At 43.7% G+C, this 14,207-nt stretch overlaps 1 long non-coding RNA gene across 1 annotated transcript; it reads right to left on the bottom strand.

The window, feature by feature from the left end:
- Positions 1-1,224: 1,224 nt before the first annotated feature.
- Positions 1,225-3,259, bottom strand: LOC147792961 (uncharacterized). Its single transcript, XR_015420607.1, has 2 exons — positions 2,600-3,259; positions 1,225-2,489 (listed from the first exon to the last, which is right to left on the bottom strand). It is a non-coding gene; the product is annotated as an uncharacterized LOC147792961 (long non-coding RNA).
- Between the last annotated feature and the right edge of the window lie 10,948 nt (positions 3,260-14,207).

Below are 14,207 nucleotides of genomic sequence, written 5' to 3'. Positions count from 1 at the left end.
CCATCAGTTCCTGGTTCGTTGGTACCAATTCAATCTTCGGTCACATCGGTCGCAGAAGAAATTACCTTATGATCCAGAATCCATATACCTTCAAAATGCATTCAAATAGAGGAATGCTTGTAGAATGAAGCTTAGCAAGATTTTGCATATGACCACACTAGGCTTAAGAACGATGATGATAGTTCAGTTGTCGAAGAAAAGGAATGGCCCGATGAACTTTGATTCACACTTTATGTCGCTAACCCATGCCGGACAGAGCTAACAGGTGCTGGTAAAGGTATCTCCACATTTCGACCGATAGGGAAAGGAAAGAAAAGAGCTACTGAATGAAAGAAGGGAGCGAAGCAGCTTTACCTAGGTGAAGGAGCGAAGCCATGAGACCAGACCGATAGCGAGTGAAGGAGAAGGAATAAGGACGAGGTGAATGAGCTGATCTTTCTTCATTTTCTTCGGTTACAGTGAAAGAAGAAATAGGAAATAGGTCTAGTATAGGTCAGGTAATAAAGTATAAGGGGTAGGAGCTTTACCCCTTTTTGACTATCCGCTCCTGTTTTTGTTACGGTTCAGGATTGAATGAATTGAAAGAATATGCTTTACCTCCATCAATAAGGGAAGGGAATATCGGTGAAAGGGAAGGCGGGTTCAGTAGCGAAGGGAAGTCTCTAGAGTTCAATCAGTAGGATCAGTCTAATCAGTCTGACAGTGAACGAGAATTCTTGTTGAGTTGAGGATTGACTTATTCATTACCTCGGCCCATTTGACCGGGATTTTAATCAAAAAAATAAGGGAGAGATAGAGTTTGATCTCTAAAAATAGGGGGGAGGATAGGATCATTCCTGTTTTTTGAGTGTTTACAGGAAAGTTACCGAGGGAAAGAAGGGTAAAGGTAGACTTTTATCCCTAAAAATAGGGGATAGATAGGAGAATTCTTGTTTTTTTTCGTGTTTACAGTCGAGTTACCAAGGGAAATCAGGGTAAAGCATCTATTTTATCCCCAAAAATACGGGAAAGATAGAATTTCTTTTCTTTCAGCTGCAGCTATTAAGGGGAAAAGGTCTTTTACTGTTTTACCCCTATGCTAGATAGAAAATAATTTATTGAAGCTCCCGCTATTAAGGGAAAACCCCTTTTACTGTTTTTGTAACGCCCCTAATTTTCTCCATCCTAATTAGCGACGTTACCTTATACTCGTCAAAACAACAGGACAAGAGTTCACATGGGACAGCCTCGATAACGAAAATGCATTCATCAATTTAAGCAGTTCATACCTAGGAAAACAATTGCGACAACCTAGCCTAGAAGTAATCAACAGAGACTAGAGAAAACAATTTGCAAAACTAAGAACCCAAGAGAATCCAATAGGCGCTACGACACAACAAACCCTCCTCAAGATTTCCATGGCCCTTCGCCTCATCCACCGTCATCCGTACATGGGAGCCTTGCCCTTTCCTGAAAAATATTGGTAGCACGTGGCTTGAGTATTATATAAAACACCCAGTAAGTCGCCCCACTGTTGGGGTTAAGCATATATTCATACATTCGGATACAAGCAGTCGCACACAATACATGCAAGCAGTCGCACACAATACATGCAAGCAGTCGCACACAATACACGTACATGACGCACGCAACACACATGCATGTCACAGAGAATACCCATACATGTCGCACATCATTACCATACATGCCGCACAATGTTAGAAGAACGCAGCTGAGAGCGAGGTTTGTCTTCCATTCCTTCCCATGGCCTTAGGCCCTTGCCTTGTCCGGGCAGGGGTGGATGCATGGTATTTCCCACACATGGCCCACGTGTGTGACTGTGGGCCCACCAGGCGAGCTCGCAAGCGAACTCCCTGGGCCTGGCTTGGTCGGGTATGTATGACATACAATACCGGACGCCACGGACAAAGGAGGGCCTGCATGATATCGTGGCGAACACAATATCGAATATACGCATCCATACCATCAGTAGCATAACGGGGGAGTGCCCCAACCATAGCGTGCATGAGGTTCTTAAGGTTTACCTCCATGGCATTACACATACGACGCTCCATCCCCTCGCCGCATTACGTAGCATAACCGGGTCCACATTAGGCAAGCATAACATAGCATAACCGGGTCCACATTGAGCAAGCATGTCCTAGCATACTAGTCATCTTATTCATGGCATGTGGGGTTCTCATTACAATCATAACATGTCAATCAAGCTCATCATACATACAGGGCGACAAAACGCGTTACAACATCATATTCATAAACATGGCATACATAGCAATTCACTGCAAGAATCACATACATAAACAAAGCATGCATAGCATTTCACGGCAAGAAACATCTAACCTAGCATACAGCAACAACATATGGTGCATGCAAGGGCCACAGGGCACGCACCAACATACATACAAAACTAACGCCAACAGTAAGGTTACTTACCTCCTTGGCCTTGGCCGAAGTCACCCACAATGCTAACTCCAGCGCCTAACTACCTCCTATAAGATAACATGATACACTTAGAGCCATTTCCCAACTAGCTCTTATGCCTAGCTACCAAGGTACGTCCCTATCACAATCTATTTTATCGCAATGGAGTTATACTGACCTCAGATGGTTGAAACAAGGGTGGGAATGACTCCAGAAGGGTCAAAAACCTTGAAACCGGTATGCTATTCGGATGTCGAGCCGCCGATCCGCGCCGCCAAGCTGTCGAGCCGCGCCGCCAAGCCGCACAGCCGAGCCGACCTGGCCGAGCCGCTGGTGGAGCCGAAACCGATGGGCTTCGAAGAACCCTAACGACACAGGGTTTTTTTTGGGCGCACCTCTGGTTTGGGCCTAAAAGGAACGAGGCCCAATGGTGGGCTTGAGCGCGGCCTGTGAGGTGTGGGCTGCACGCCAGCCGAGACGAACCGCAGAATGCCGAGGGTCGACCCGCGCCTGCCGCTTCGTCTTCCTCGCCCGAACGCCTCAATAGCCCTAATCGTGGGCTTGGCTGCTGTCACCTGTGGAAGCGTCGTCGTTCATCCATCTCCGGTGGCGCGTCTGTCCCTCCCTGCCCGACGTACACTAGCGCCTGCTCCTACCTAAAGCTCGCGGCGTTATTGAACCCGATCTGAAGTCTCGCGACGTTTTTGATCCCTCACCTAAACCCTTCGGCTCCTCCTTCACAGGTATGACAGTCACTCAAAAAGGAAAAGACGGCTACTAAGGTACCTAGGGTTTAATACGCATTAATACGCCTTGGCTAGCAAGGCATGCCTCACTGGAAAGCCTATGATTTCCGGTGAGATTTAAGGTGTTTGTTTCTTTTTTTTTTTTTTTTTTGCCTTTTTGAAACCCCTACCGTTACAGTTTTACCCCTATGCTGGATAGAATTTCTTTTCTTGAAGCTGAAGCTGTTAGGGAAAAACCCCTTTTACTGTTTTACAGTTATATGTGGATAGAATTAATTAATTCATGGTCTTTACAGGATCATTCATTGTAAAGGTGCTCAGCCACTTAACCGTTCAATCTGGTTCATCAGTAATAGTCCTGTTTTGTTCTGTCTAATTCTTCTTTCGTTTCGTCTTTCCTTCATCTTTCATTTTCTTCTTCAATCAAACACAGTAAAGGTTCTTCATTCATTTACTGAAGGGTCAGGTTCAGGTTTCGGAGTTCACTCTCAGTCATCTTTCTTTCCTCTCCCTTTATTCTTGAACTGTAAAAAAGGATCGTTAATCTTTCTGTTTCTTCTTTCCTTCCTGTAAACTATTATAATTAATCTTTCATTTTCTTCTTCAATCAATTAGACTATTCAATACTGACATCTTATTCTTTTTTATTCTTTGACTGCTCCAGCTCCCAAAATGCATAGAGACTTTCGAGGGCCGGGTTGGTTGGTCCGGAAAGGCATGGGACTTTTTTGGCATCTCAATGTTTCCGATCATGAAAGATCGATCCCGAGAAAAGGCCAGGAAAGGAATGAGAATGGGAGCTGAGAAAGAAGGGAAAAAAGAGAGGGTCCGAAGGAGGTGCTCCTAGAGCTAGTCGATTCTGAAGTTTATCCTATTGTTTTTTGGGAATCCCAACGGGTCGCAGAGGCAAAAAAGAGTGCCTTCTAAAGACAGTAGAGAAAGCTTTTACCTCTTACAGAATGCGATGCCACAAGGCAAGAAAGTTGCAAGGAGGCTTTGCTTTCAATCCGACTCGAATAGCATTGCTTCCCTCATTCACATCTTTCATCTAGAAGGGTAACTAGCGCCTACTTCTTATCCGGATTAGGTTGGTTGGTGTTCATGCCCCACCAGGTCGGTCCCTCTTTCTATGTTCTAATTGAAAGTACAGCCTCTCACATATAACCGTCTAAAAGGCGAGGTAATTTATTATTGAAATGGAATGAATCAGAAAATCCACTGCATGAGAATTCTAAAAGGTTAAGTAAGGAGTGGCATCTGACCACAACATGCCGCGAAGGGGGAGCAGTAAATCAAAAGGAGTTCCATCTGACCACCTGCCTTGTCTCTCCAAATACCAAGATCTGCCTGCCGTCAAAGTCCTAGTGATAGGCCAGTGGACTCAAGTCATTTGTAGTCCCGGAAGATGAAGGCCCCTATCGTCATGATCAAAGAAGTTTCTATACACGTTAATCTCCCGGAGTATCATATCACCCCTTGTTAGCATTCCATTCCCTGCCTTGACTTGACATCGAGATATCCGCTACACCCAACAAGGAAATCAAACCTCACTGGCGTGTGCGCCACTAACTCTTCCTCTTTTGATAAATAGAGGGGTTTCCCTTTGAATGAGTAGATCTTCCCGACCCCATGCCTACCTTTACTCAATGCTCCTGAAGTCCGAAAATGAGACTGAGTGGAAAGGGGGAAGTGAAGTTACAGAAATGGTAGTCGTGGACTCGCAGTACTTCCTACTTTTGGTAATCCTTATTGTGATCTCTCACTCTGGGCTAAGATAGTCTCTTAAGTGCTAGCCGGGAGAACAAATAGCAATGAACCTTATCTACATATTCCCCTCCTACCAAGAATGACTAGAGCTCTCGAAAAGGGTACCGATAGGTGGATTGACGCATCTGAGCAGGCAGGGCGGTTTTTCCAGCAAGATAGGCCAGTGAGTTTCATTAAGGCAAAGGATGCAATAGCCTTAGGGGTGATGCTGGATCCTCCACAGGGTGACATCCAATCCAACCTAGTTGATATGCAAAGGCGATGGTCTGAAATTGAAGACAGAAAGATGAATACCAAACAGCAATCTTAACGCAAACAGTCGGTATAGATATCTGGAAGAGCATAATAGCCTAAAGTCCGATACTTTAGTAAAGAAGGAAGAAAAGCCTACAGGCGGCCATACTTCGACTAATGGGGGTGGCGCCATATTTGAGAGAGGAGAAGACGTCTTCAGCAGACTTGGAAGAGGACTGCGAGCAAGGGCTCACTAATCAACCATAAAGCCTAAACCTGACTGACTCCTAGTAGGCCAATCACTGCCTTTTTAATGTGAATGGGATTCTGTAAAAGAAAGTTAGTGCGTATTCTCTAGCAGCAGTAGATTCTGTTCCTACAAAAGGAAAGAAATCCAAAACAAAAGGAGTCGGGCCTTTCCGGTCTTTGATAAAGAATTAATGTTCAATCAGTTCCTTCCCTTGAGGAGTTGGCTGGACTACACTCTGACTTAATTAGCGGATTTGTCTCAAAGAGGCTTTTGAGGCCTTGGCCTGCATCTCTAAGATCGGATTTTGTTCATTTAAGGAGCGGGGACGCGAGGGCCTTCCAAAGGAATTAGGTTCAGTTGCCTACATGGCTACTTCTAGCAGCTCCCGGAATCGGAATATCCTAAACTGCCAACCAACCTTGACTCTTTTTGCTTTTGCCTTATAAGGTTCAATTTTCCAACCTCGTAGACAGAATGAGAGACCGTCTTCAGGGCTAGCCTGACTCTGACTTTCGCTGGAAGACTGAAACTTCTCAAGTCAGTGACTACGGCCATACCTAAGTTTGTAGCTTTTTAAAGATCCCTCTCATGTGATTGAAAAGATGGAATGTCTTAAGCCTCAATTTCTTTGGGAAGCGGGATAAGACGCATATGAGAAGTTGGAGTAGGAAAACTACTGAGGCAATGAACTTGGGGATACGGCCAAAATGGGTCAATTGGGCTTTTCCAACTCTTGTGGCGGCTTCTTTTCTTACTGCGACAGATTGTCTTTGGGTCAAGGCTAGCTATTGTAATCTTTTGGCGGGACGCATGATTGACTTCCCCTCCTACGCATGGAAAAGTGTTTTCAAAGCTATTCCAAGTATCACTGAGTCTCTTGCTCTATCGTCAATGGTCAGTCGATTAGCCTGGTGTTAGTGGTACTCTATTAATTTAATGAAGACCCCAGTTTAGCTGCCCTTCTATTTTTGTTCTCTTTGCCACAGTAGCAGATCTTATTCTCACCAATCTTCCTTTTAACAAATCACATTTGGGACAGCATAAAAGCTATTGATCTTCCCCTCTTTCAAATCATAAGAGCAGGTCTTTTCTCCATTCGATCAGCAATCAAGGTTTAAAAGAAACCTTACCTTTTTTTGATCCTGACTTCTAACCCCATCCAAAAAAGATGGAAGTGGGTAAGGCAAACTCTGTCTATTCCCAAAATGGAGTCCTGTCTCTGGTCTGCGATCCTTGAAAGTCTTCCTAAAGCATATAATCTAAACTCGATAGAGATGAAGATGAATGTTCCTCAAGACCGTCCATTTTGCCAAATCTTCACTGAACGGGCATCATTCTGCCTAAACTTTACCACATTGGTTTGGCTTGGTTTCTGTTAATTGGTCTCATTCTGAGTCCTGAGTCCATTCGCCAGTTTTCTCTTGTGTTTTTTTTGAAAAAGGAACAAACATTAAACACAAATGTCTCAAGAGCATATGGATCTCAGCTTTCCGCATTACAGAATATATGGAAAAAGCATGCATAATGAGAGAGTGTTCGACCACTCGTCGTCTTCTTCTCCCACTCTTTCAACTCGAACCAATGCTCGATAGGCTCCCCCAGACAAGGGTAGAGTCAAGCTAAAGATGGCTCTGCCTTTAAAAGGAACCTGCGGGGGCCAGAGGTCTTATTCTTATAGACTATGATGGCCGGTTCCGGGTACTTGCTATTCGATCCCCAGTCTACCAACAACCGAGCAGAGGTTTTGGCCGGTTGAATCTATTTTTTATTCAAAGTGAGGCAGGTGCACATCGAGGAAGACTCTCAGATTACAATCAAGATACTCCTCCCTCCAAAAGGCAACTCCTCCATGGACCCTCAGGACCATTGTCCAGGGTTGCCAGTTTATGCTACAGTCGTTTCACAGCTGGTCACCACTTAGGTAAGAACTCTGTCATTGAAAGACGTTCCCCTAGTGCTTCCCTTTCAATTCAATGAAAGAAGTACGAGTCGAGCGGGTTTCATCTTGTTAGGCTTTGGGATTATGGATCAGCCCACACCAAAGAAAGGGCCCCTTACGCCTTTAGGGCTTACTTAGTGCTTGTGCGTCGAGATTTCTCACTGACTTGTACAAGTCAGGAACGAAGTGCGAGACCGGAAGGGAGAGGGTTGAAGACTCTCGACCAACGGGACAGGAACGAACGCGCATCCGGATTCCATTCTTTTTGAAGCTCACACAAGGAGAAAGGTTGCTTTTGGTCAGCTGTTCCCAAGGAGTCTTGAAGAAGGAAGATGTGGCACAATTCGTTTTGTTAGAAAAGTCCTTATTTCATGCAGTTAGTGTTTTCTAATACCCAAAATATAGGGTAGGGCATGCAAGATGCAAATTGGTATAGAATACAGAGCGATCTTAACATGGTTTTGCCCAGAAAGAAAAGCACGCATTGGCAAACAGACTTACAAAGAGTAGGGAAAGGAAGTGGAAGACTAAGAAAAGTAGGAAATCAAAGTCACTTCACTCTGATTGACCAAAGGAAAGTCAGAACGGAACTGCAAATAGCGAGAGAGCCCCTAGCCAACTATCTTTCCCTTGCTGGTGTTAGGTTTTCGGGAATTTAATCAATAGTCGACAGTACACCCACGTGTATGATTTTTCGGTATGAGTCGGGAGCCAGTAGAACTATCAAGGGAATTGTACTGAATACTGTTCGTATTGGAATTAGTAATACTTAGTCATACATAGTAGAGGAAATGGATTTGAGCTTAGCTAAAGAAGAATGGATCATGTCAAGGAATTGACTCGTATCACGAAGATGTGACTCACTGTGACAAAGGATTGCCCTCCACTGCATCTTTACTGAGACTGAATGCATACACCTGTGCGGGGCTGTGGTCCTCTTTCTTTCTTTCTTTCTTTTTTGTATTTCACTTGCTTACATATCTGGTTCTACCTCGGAATCAAACCCCATCCATGTAGTTCTATCTATCTTCTGATTCCACCTTGTAAAAAACATAGTTCAATCTTTTATACCGATGTATCGTACTCTCTCGAGTAGGTCATCCTGCCTAAGATAAGGATCGGGATCTCTCAACGGGTCTGGGTGCAGATAGCCTCCATCCGCAAAGAGATATAAGACCTTTTTTTGAACAGACCCACGCCCCATATGGAAACGATGAAATTTGTCTCATCTCTTTGATTAAGTCTTTCTTAGTGGGATTTCTAGGAAGAAAGTGGGCGATGACTTCCTACTTAGAGTGGGAACCGCAAATGGTTCCTATCGGATCTATCCTATCCTTGATTTCGTAGAAGGAGTTTGTAAGTTGGAGGATCCAAAAGGAGGTTTCCATCTTTCCCATCTGGTCAGGGAGTGGTGCGGGTTCGCCGACTAATGTGTCGCTAGGTCGTGGGTGAAGCAATGGCTTAACTACGTCAAGTGGTACTACATGGTTTCAGTATCTCCAGGCGTAACCATTAAGGATCTCTTATACGCACCATTCGTGAACCGAAAATGGCAGGTTGAATCGACCGACTCTTGGTCCGATTCGGCCTTGTCTGAAAGGTTGTCGATTTGGTTGCCGCGTTTGGTTAAGCCAATGTCCTAGTCGAGCGATTATGGATGATACCTCTCAGTCTACTCAGTGAGTCCCGCAAAACGCTTTATGTTTTGTGAGTTTACTCCTTATGCTAGAGCCAACCTGGCCTAGCGGTCTTGTAAACAAATAGTTCCTTTTGGTTTGACACCTGAGGCTCCTTTGAGGTCTATACATAAAGGACCTCATCAGGGTGTTGATAAAACTAGCTAAACCAGTTTCAGTGAGGTCAATCAAATTGAGAGGTACGAAGAGGACTTTTCGGGCCTTCTTTCGATTCTCTCCAACCAGTCGAGTTACTACGTTCCTTGCCTTTTTCTTTCACTTTATTCATGGTACCAAAAGGTAACGGAAGTTAAAGACCCTCATTATTAGGTGTACTCTGGTACCCAAGAGTTAGGTATTGTTTCGACGAAAAAAACGAGTTGTTTAGTCGACTGGATATAGACTTGGCGATCGCTCCTAAGGTCGTTTCGTTACCCGGCTATTGACAGGAAAGGAAGACTTGTTCTTCTTGCCCATACGCCGATCCTGACCCGCTGGTACTACGAAGATCTACGCCATTCAAAGGAGAGATATTCAGAAACCTACTACAGACAAGAAAGAGACTGTAAGCCCAACCCATGTCGTGGGCAGGCAGCTAACACAGGACAAATATATCTGATTGATATTAGGCTTGGCAACAGACGCTTTGATATGTGTTACACGGACGCCCTTACTCGGATGGGAGTAGTGTTTGGTTTGAGAAGAAAGACTAATTTATAGCAAGCACAGAAGGTTGTTGGCGGTTAACATTAATAACCCAGAAAAGCCCCCACTTCTGTCCCCGCAAGAGTCAGTCTTTCAAGCTTGATTGACCAATAAGAAGAGTCTCCTACAATCATACTAGTAGACCGGTAATCCCCTTATGGTGGAATCTTCCTACATTCAAAAACCGAGGGATAGCCTAAGTAATGTTCCTAATCACTGATGTCTGGGAAATCGAAACAAGAAAGAAACATCAGTACAAGAAGGCAGACGGTTAGGTGAAAAGAAGCTCAACTACTGGACCAAGACGAGGAAATGCCTTTCTCCTCGAAGAATGCCCCACACAGGTATGCCTGCTAAAGCTCAATTAGCTCCCATTGAAAGAAAGGTGAAAGAGGTGGAGCCCGCATCCACAGGTTAGCTTGAGAGTGAACTTTGCTTTCTTAACCATTCGTGAGATTAATTAGGCGTTTAGAGATCGACACTGAGTTAGTAAAGAACTTTGAATCACTAAAGTGCTGCTTTCTTCTTTTCCAGAGGATTGGAATACCCCTTGAATTTAGTTCTCCTTTTGAAAAGAGAAGTGGAAGGCCCTATAGTAGTATATTCTGCCCTTCCCGGCCTCCCAAAGCCTTTAGCTGCTGAGAAGCTCCTTAAATGAATGAAAGTCTCACACGTGGATATCTAAAAGAATGCTATAGTACACACACCTTTTCTGACATCAGGAGATGAAAGCTGAAAGCCAATTGGGTGGGTAGGTAAGCCAAGGGCATGGGTGAGTGAACTCGATGTTAGAAGGCGGTTTCCGTATAAGTAGAGCCTTTCAAAGAATTGTTGAAGCTGCTGGGCATCCACGTAGGACCTGTTGCGAAGTCTTCCCAACCAACCATCAAAAAAAGGCAAACAAACAGTGCAGCTCCTACTCCTAAAAGGCAAGCAAAGTATCGCGATTGTTGCAATCAGAGAAGCCTACCTCGACTGTGCATCGAAAAGTTCCTCTAAGCATTACTTTTTGATGTGGCAACCTCGATCTAGAAATCTTCCAACTCTATGGCGGGGAGAGAGAAACCCGAAGCTAGTCTTTTTCGTTGTGATGGATTGGATTCCGCAAGAAAGGTTCTTATTGCCCGCTCCGCTACTAAATACCAAACTCACTTGGAGAAAGCAACTAGGTCCCCCAAAGAAAGGGGCAGGACAGAAACTCATCCCATTGCATGAACTAGTCGAGAAAAAAGGGAAGGAAGAAAGAAAGCCTAAGTAAGCGAGCGAGACAAGAAGGAATTAAGGAGCTATTCCCTTAGTGACAGTAGCATCGATCGAACAATCGGACATTGTACTCCTCCTTATAAGGACTGGGAAACAAAGAGTCACATTCCCGGATAAACAGACAGTCTTGGAAGATATCCACCATGGAAGGTCTCCTCTAAGCCAGTTCCCGGATAACCAGACAGTCTCGGAAGAAAGAAAGATATATCAACCATGGAAGGTCTCCTCTAAGCCAGAAGGTCCTACTAAGTGGTATAAGTCGCCTTGAATTGTTAAATGGGAAAGAAAGCTTGAATTTGCATATAATGCCTTTGTTCGAACCGGACTATTGACTTGGCAACTGAAGGAGCAAAGACGAAGACAGAGTTTACAGTGAAAGAATAGTTCAACTCGAGTGAAAGAAGCAAACTCACTGAGAGCTTTACCTTGTCTTTGAAGGAAAAAATAGCGAGAGGAGGGAAAAAAGAATTATTGGTCTTTACAGGAAAAAGAGTGAAAGAAAGTGAAGGAGAAGAGAAAGAATGAATCTTGAGGGCAGTCTTAGTTTACAGTGAAATCTGGTTCCGGTTCAGGAGTGAAGGAGAAGGAATAAGGAGTTGAGGATTGACTTCAACATTACCTCGGCCCTAAAGACCTCGATTTGAATAAAAAAAATAAGGGAACGATAACATTTTAATCAAAAAATCAGGGATGGATATACTTTTGATCTCTCAAAATAGGGTAAAGCATCGATTTGATCCCAAAAAATAGGGAGAGGATAGGAGAATGAGAGTTTTTTGAGTGTTTACAGGAGAGTGAAAGAGTGAAATCAAGGAAAATAGCCCCAAAAATTGGGTAAAGCATCCATTTGATCCCCAAAAATACGGTAAAGATACACTTTTATCCCTCAAAATACGGGGGAGGATAGGATCATTCTTGTTTTTTGAGTGTTTACAGGAGAGTTCCCGAGGGGAAAATGGACTCTTTTATCCCTCAAAATACGGGGGGGGGGGGGGGGGGGGGGATAGAATTTCTTTTCTTGAAGCTCCAGCTATTAGGGGAAAACCTCTTTTAATGTTTTACAGTTATATGGGGATAGAAAATATTTGATTTCCTATGCTGCTATTAGGGAAAAACCTCTTTTAATGTTTTACAGTTATATGGGGATAGAAAATCTTTTCTTTCAAAAGCTTTACTGAGGGAAAAACCTCTTACGAACTTTGACAGTTATATGGGGATAGAATAAATTAGCTTGAAGCTGCTTTCCTTAGGGAAAAACCGATTTGAATCTTTTACAGTTATATGGGATACAAAATCTTTTCTTTCTGGTCTTTACAGGTTCAATAGTGATTGAGTGAATGAAAGGAATAAAGCAAAGCAAAGAAAGCTAGCTCGGCTAAGAAAGACAGAGAGGCAATGGAATAGCTTGAGAGAGAACGAGTGAAATCAAACACATTCTATTTACCGAGGGAAAGAATGAAATTAGGTTCGCTCAGTAGGCTCAGGGAATATCATCAATTACCGAGTCTTTGAGAGTCTTTGAGTTCGCTCAGTAGTTCAGTTCGTAAACTCTCTCTCATTCATCTCTCTCTTTTTGTCAGGGTCCGGTTCAGTCTCATTCAATCAAATAGCTTTACCCAGTCTTTGAATAGTTCAACCAGAGTGAAAAAAGGGAATAAAACAAAGCTAGAAGGAAGAAAGCTAGAAGAAAGGCTAAGCTAAGACGGAGTGGAGCTGTGAGACCAATAAATAGAATAGGCGAATGAGCTCAGCTGCTTTACCTACGAAGAGAATAGAGTCAAAAGGTTGTCGGGTGAGGCTTGATCTTTTTCTTTTACCGACTGTAACTGGTGATTGAGCGAAGCCATGAGATCAAACCGATAGGTTCAGTAGCTACGAGAATAGAGTCAAAGAGGAGAGGGGCCAAGCCATGAGACCGATAGAGGCAAAGGTGAATAAGTAGGAAGAGGTTAATGAGTTGTTTACTGTTCGTCTTTGAAGGGAAAGAACAAGGGCAGGCTTAGAAGCGAAGACGCTTTACCTCCTTCAATCAGTCCAGTACAGAAGATGAAAAACAAACAAAGAAACACCTATTTACCGAGTTCAAGAATCAATAGGGGAAAGATTGATTGAATAATTCATCTTGCTTTTGTCTTGACTTGCTTTCAGGTTACGGAGAAAGAGAAGTTCAATCAGGTTACGGAGAAGAGAAAGAAAGAATGATGAATTCATCTTGCTTCAGTCTTTCCTTCCAGGGAACGCTCATTAATCTTTCGTCTTGACTGACTGTTCACAATCACTGATTGATGGTAATGGAATAGAAGTTCCGGAGCTCAATCTGGTTCATGAGTGAAAGCAAGAAGGTTCCCGTTCAGTAGCGGAGCAATGAGACAGATGGAACAGTAAGAAAGGAAGAAGCTTGACCTGATGATTGATCATCCCGCCTATTTACCTAGTTCAACCCGAGTGAAAGAGAGAGAAGTCAGAACGTAGATTAAAAGCTATCTTGTGATCATACATAATTGCTTTAGTTTAGAGTGAAATCAGGTTGTGAAGGAGAGAAGCTGTGAGACTGTAAAGGAGAGACATGCATGTCTTCCTTCTTTCAAGCAAGAAAGAGTTAGCTCCTTTCTCTTAAAGATGAGGAGAACAACAAAGGGTTGGACCTGGCCTGCCTACAACCAAAGCGTTAGAAGCCCTTAATGAAAGAGGCCTTTAGTCAATAGGGAGTGTTCCCTAGCTTGATTCTTTCTTTGCTTCCGTCGCTCAGTGCCCGCCCGCCCCTGACAAACTTTCTGTCTAACTGTCGAGATCTCTTGCTCGGTGTGCTCCTTACTCGTTTAGCTCGGCAAGCAAGTAATAAGTAATTTAGCCTCATCAGCCTTTCCTTTCTCAGCTAGGTGACCTGAGCTTGGGGATTTAGTTTAGTTTAGTTAGTAAGAGAGTAGGCAGGGAGGAGTCAAAGGGTGGGAATAGATTGTAGTGAATTGTGGGAGTTTCTAAGGAAAGCTATCTTCTCAAAGTCAAATCTGAAAAAGGATGGAGTTCTAGCAAAACCCTTTCTAAGGATGAGGACGGTAGTTCGGGAGTTCGCTCGAAAGAACTGGCGTACCAAGCTTTCGATCACTCTGTTTGTTAGATCCAAGGCACGTCTTGTCTGAATCAAGCTCTCGAAAAAGATATGCACCAAACAAAGAGAAGTTTTTGATTGAGGGATTTATGGTTTA

The sequence above is a fragment of the Cucurbita pepo genome, chromosome 4 (assembly GCF_057944985.1).
Source record: "Cucurbita pepo subsp. pepo isolate OVF chromosome 4, ASM5794498v1, whole genome shotgun sequence".
NCBI classification, from domain to species: domain Eukaryota; kingdom Viridiplantae; phylum Streptophyta; class Magnoliopsida; order Cucurbitales; family Cucurbitaceae; genus Cucurbita; species Cucurbita pepo.
This window is presented reverse-complemented; position numbering and strand designations above follow the sequence as displayed.